The following is a 6,535-nucleotide window of genomic DNA, read 5'->3' on the forward strand; positions in this document are numbered from 1 at the left end:
AAGGAAGTCAATTCTAGGGAGGAGGGTGAGAATTAAAGTAACTATGTAAGTAATTATACTCAAATCTAATCACTTTATGGTTTTTCTAACATGTCCATACATTATTTAAGTTTTAAAAATTATTTTTATGTAATAATAATATTTTAATTTTAGAATATATATATTTTAGTTTTAAAATATAATTACATATTATTTTACTGATATTGTTAAAATAATCTAGAAATTTTATTGACAATAGATAATTTCTTATATATTTGACCTACTAAAGTATATATTACAAGTTATTTATACTAGATTTAACTAAATTATAAAGTATTTATTATTAATTATTTATACTTGGTCAAGGACCCGTTAATGATGACAAAGAGTATATGTTTAATGTTAGAGAGATTAATCTAACAAATATGAAATGCTAGAGTAATTATATAAAATTGCATTGGATACTTATTTTTCTTGTTAACTTCATTGGTAATCGTATTGGGGAATAATTTTTGGACTAACATATTATATAAGATGGTTTGATTTTAGATTTTGTTACTTCACTACAGGAAAATAGGACTTGAGCGGTATTTTTAGTTGCGTTTGAACAAAAAATGCTGCAAAAGTTATACATTAGTGGCGCTAGAAGAAAAACGCCGCAATAAATCAAGCAATAGCGGCGTTTATGAGAAAAATGCCGCAAAAGGTAAGCAATAGTAGTGTTTTTGGTCCAAACGGCGTAAAAAGTTGAACAATAGTGACGTTTTTTGTCCAAATGCCGTAAAACATTGAGCAATAATAGCGTTTTTGGTCAAACTCCGCGAATATGAATCTAATGGCAGATTCATAAGCTTTGGATTGGGATTCATTTTGTAAGACAAATATATATATGGTTTTAATAAACAAGTAGAAAAAATATTATTGGTGTAATGCACTTGCTATTAGCCAACAGGTCAGAGGTCACAATGACTTATAAGAAGAGAATGTCGAGGTTGAATATTTGTTTCATGTAGGGTAACCGACAATTGTTTCAATTTGATTCGATTTAATTTTTATATTTTTATCTTATTTTTATTTTGAATTAGATTTTATTTTGATATTTGAAACCGACTTTATAAAAAATATAAACTACACCATTCACTTAGCTCTCGGAAAGTTTCATTTTAGTTACTTAATTATGGAAAGTTACAAGTTGATAACTAAACTATTTAAAATCGATGCTATGACTTTCTCTAAACCCTAAACCCTAAAACTCTAAACCTTAAACCATAAACCATAAACCATAAACACTAAACTTTAAATAATAAACACTAAACCTTAAAGCCTAAACCATAAAACCATAAACCATAAACCATAAACTCTAAAACCTTAAACACTAAAAACTAAATTTCATATGGATATTGATGTTTATATATATAGATATTAATGTAAAAAAAAAACCAAAACACAAACAATAAAAGAGGAAAAAAAAAGTGAAATGGCAAAATGATGCATTTGGAAAATGGAAGACTAATATATCAAAATATTAATTTTCCTTTTCAATTCAACATATATTTCAAGTTTATTTTTAGGTTTATGAAAATTATTTTTTCAAATTCATAATTATCTCTATTAAATTATGGTTAGCAATCTAATTTAGTTCTTTTAAAACTTTTTATTTGAGTCATCAAATAATCAGTGTCTTATCAATCATATTATTCTGTCATTTTACTTGTTAGCTTGGGCATTAAAAGTTGGCTCATATCTAGATTACGGTATAATGTGAATCGAATTTTAATTAAGTTGAGCAATAGTGTGTTTTTGGCTTCAAACGCCGCAAAAAGTTGGACAATAGTGGTGTTTTTAGTCCAAACACCGCGAATATTTATTAAAAGATTGCAAAACGTTGTCGTCTTTACCTGCGCTTTTAGTGGCGTTTTTACTAAAACGCCACAAAAGTATATGCGTTAGTGTCGTTTTCAAAAAAAAACGCCACGAATATGTTTTAAGAGTTTGCAAAACATTGTCGTTTTTATTTGCGTTTTTAGTGGCATTTTTACTAAAACGCCACAAAAGGATATGCGTTAGCGGCGTTTTCACAAAAAACACCGCGAATATGTTTTACGAGTTTGCAAAATGTTGCCATTTTTATCTGTGTTTTTAGTGGCGTTTTTACTAAAACCCCGAAAAAGGATATGCATTAGTGGCATTTTCACAAAAAAACGTCGCGAATATGTTTTAAGAGTTTGCAAAATGTTGTCTTTTTATCTGTGTTTTTAGTGGTGTTTTTACTAAAAAGCCGCAAAAGGATATGTGTTAGTGGTGTTTTCACAAAAAAACGTTGCGAATATGTTTTAAGAGTTTGCAAAACGTTGCCGTTTTTAGCTGCGTTAGTGGCGCTTTTGATAAACGCTGCAAATTTTAATTAAACTAACTTAAACAACGTCATTTAGTTAGCCTCGAATTTCTTTAGTTTTCCTCAAGTTAGATTTCCCCGATTTCATTTCCCTAATTTCCCAACTTCTCAATCCCTTTCTGATCAAAATCCCCAATTTCCCAAATCCCTTTATTTCTTGTTTGAGCCTAATTTTTGGCTTGAAATTCTTCGCCTCTTCTCTCCGCAGCCGCTTCAAAAGGAAAATCTTCGACTCTTCTCTCTGCCGACGCCATTGGAAATAAAGGTCCTAGATGCGTATCATCAAATATATCTCAGTGTGTGAGTCTTAAAGATCGAAGACTATATTCCTTAAAATCACATGATTATCACATCTTGATGCAAGATTTACTGCTAGTTGCTTTATGGTGTTGTATGTCAAAAAATGTGACGTCTTGTATAATTGAACTATCCAATATATGAAAGCTATTTGTTACAAAGTTTTGAATGTTGAAGAACTTGAGAAAGTACAAGATCGAGCCGCCTTGACTTTATGCAATTTGGAGAAGATCTTTCCACCTTCCTTCTTCACTATTATGGTGCACTTGCTAATCCATCTCCCTCATGAAACAAAACTTGGTGGACCGATTTTCTATCGGTGGATGTATCCTATAAAAAGGTCTAATTTATTTGTAGAGTTTTCATTCATTCATGAATATACCTTTAGTTACAACTTTTGATAATGTTGTATATCGTGTTTAGGTTCCTATGCGAATTGAAGTCTTATTGTCGTAATAAACATTATCTAGAAGGATCAATTGCTGAAGTTTACTTGGCAGAGGAGTGTATGACTTTCTATTCTAGATATTTAGAAGATGTTGAAACAAGACTGAATAGACCAAGTAGAAATGTTGGGCTCATTAATCATAACTTAGCCGAAACTTATTTATTTCGAAGTTATGGAGAACCAATTGGTAAAGCTGAAATTGCATACTTAGATGATAGATTTTGGGTACAAGCACATCGATATGTTCTTTTTCACCACGATTCAATTGAACCATTACGCAAGTAAGTTTTACAATTTGATAAATATTTATCTTTTTAATTTGTTTATCTTCTAACCAAGTAATCCACTTTTTAACATAGCGAGTACAAACAAGTCTTGAGATCTTGTTCATGCTCCCAAATATTACAACATCGAAAGACTCATAAGTTATTCACAGAATCTTTTCATGAATGGTTAGGGAAAACAGTATGCAACTGAAGCTTTCATTGAAAAACAATAATGTTTTCTTATAATATTTATAATTAATCAATTTACTTTCGATTCAATAGGTTTGGAGTGGAAAGGACGTCAATGACAAAGTTAAATGGCTGTCCCAAGGTCCGAATAGAGTAGTAAAAAGATATAGTGCCTTCATCATCAATGGATTTAGGTTTTACAAAATCTCGCGAAAGATTGAAGAGGACTCAAAATTGTGGAATAGTTGTTAATTCTTCAATTACAGGTTATGCTAGTGCTAGGGACAGTAATCCTGTTGAGGGAAATGTGGAGTATTACGGACTTCTTACTGACATTATTGAGTTAGATTACTATAGCAAATGGAAGGTTGTCTTATTTCGATGTGATTGGGCTGATGTTAATTGTAACACCCCTAACTCGAATCTGTTTTCGAAATAGGGTTACAAGGTATTACCAAACAACAACATAAATCATACATTTCTCACATATAAATCTATTATCACATAAACACAAATCAAATATAATTACATTGTCCCTTATAAGGCTCTACAAGACCTTAAAACATGCTTGAAAGAGGTTCGGGACTAAACCATTAACATTTGAAAACTTTAGGACACTTATAAAATTTTCATACTTACAGAAATCACACGCCCGTGTGAACAGGCCGTTTGCCTTACATGACCACTAGACACATCCGTGTCACAGGCTGTGTGAAAACAGGGCATACATACTGACTTGTACCATACGACCGGAGACACGTCCATGGGAAAACTTGAGGGGTTACTGACTTGGGTCACACGGTCGGCCGCACACCTATGTACCAGCCCGTGTGTGACACACGGCTAATAGACACGCCCGTGTGTCTAAGCCGTGCCAAACCTGTAGGGTATACTGACTTAATTCGAAGGGCTACCCTAGGGGACACAAATTGTCTTTACTTACATAATTTCCTTGTATCAACATATCAAATATAATCATATATGTACATGTCATGACATGTCGAGAAAATAAGTATATCAATGTTGAATTTATATGAAATATGTGCAAGTATACTAACAATGATGTTGTTTGACGCTTAGGCAAGTGTCAAGCTATTGATTGAATGGTAACATGTTTAATTATAAGAAGCATTGAAATGATAAGTACTTAGATGAAAATATTTAAGATTTTGCGAAATTTTTTTATGATCCCGATTTAATTCCGGTTGGTTTTTAATGTATGTTTGGGGCTTCAAGGGCCCAATAGAGAGACGTTATGATTATTTTCAAAATATGAATAATAAATGACTCAGAATTATCTAAAAATGTTCAATAAACTCCGGTAATGCCTTGTACCTATTCCTGCAATGGATACGGGTAGGGGGTGTTACACTTAGTGCTCCAAGGCCATGTGTCACACACGGTCGAGCCATACGCTCGTGTGCTCAGCCGTGTAGAGTGAAAATAGGTTGCTTGAAGCCACATTTCTCACCCTTTCAAAGCATACCTAAACCACAACATTTGTACCAATTCAATACATTAATAGGGAACCAAAACATGCTCTTTCATACACATTTCATGTCATTTATAAACCATCCTCTTAACTACTCAAATTCATAGCCAAAACATACCAAATCAATATGCCAAAATCATCAAACTTACATAACTTCCAAATTTCATTTCTTCATCATTTTATCATCTATTTCATGCTTCAAAACATACCATTTTATCATCTCAAAATCAAACCAACTTAAATGGCCATACACACCAACATTTACATCATTTCACAAGACAACACACATTGCTAAAATCATAACTCAAAACTTATCATCAACTCACTAGCCTATACATGCCATATACCATATTTACAAGCATCCAATAGTACCAACAAGTAGTCCATGGTGTGATGAAGATTCCTGATGATCCTTGATGTCCGAGCTAGCTTTGATAATCTATAAAACAGGGAAAGAACACTCAAAGTAAGCTTTAAAAGCTTAGTAAGCCATATACAAATAAATTACCACATGCATCAACATCATTTCCATTAATAGGAAAACTATGAGTAAACATTTATAAGTTCACAAACCTTTCTCATTATACATATATTCAATATCACAGTTAAATTCATCAATTACTTCCCTTTTCAAAGCTCGTATGAATCTCATACGTACCTGAGTCACTTAACTTTTTCACACATTCTTTTTCAACTTGACTTTGCCTGTTGAACCGTTCGAAATCGTTAAGAATACTCAAAAATCACATAAAGCTCGTACAATGCCATATCCTAGATATGGTCTTACATGTTATCACATATCGATGCTACTATCCCAGACAGGGTCTTATATGAAATCATATAACGATGCCAATGTCCCAGACATGGTCTTACATGTAATCACATCTCGGTAATCCTAATGTTATGACATTTGTATCCTATACTATTCCTAAGGTTCGTACGGGACTTTCGAATATCGTAACTTCGTGGATTCTTGCTCATATTTGCTCGTTCAACATTCATAGCAATTCAATGACAAATAAACATTTATAAATCAATTTAAAGGTATTTATTTGCATATGAACTTACCTCGTATTAGGGATTGATGTATCAGGTCGACTATTCAATAACATTCGATTTCCCCTAATCTAAATCCGATTTTTTTCTTTCAGGATCTATATGAATTCAAAATTAATTAATTTGTTCATTGATTCATTCAATTCAGTCCAAAAACACATATTTAAGCAAATTTTCACTTTGACCTTAAACTTTCACATTTCTTACAATTTAGTCCTTATTTAAATAAACACAAAATTCACACAATTCAATTTAAACCCATGTGTGCAAAATTAATATAGTACCCTTAGTAGCCCATATTTCACATTTATTTCACATTTCAACTCCATATTTTCATCTTTTCACAATTTAATCCCTAATTTTTATTTTCTCTAAAAATCACTTAACAAAACATATTAGTCTATCAACAAAAA

This window comes from Gossypium hirsutum, chromosome A07 (assembly GCF_007990345.1).
Source record: "Gossypium hirsutum isolate 1008001.06 chromosome A07, Gossypium_hirsutum_v2.1, whole genome shotgun sequence".
Taxonomy (NCBI): Eukaryota; Viridiplantae; Streptophyta; class Magnoliopsida; order Malvales; family Malvaceae; genus Gossypium; species Gossypium hirsutum.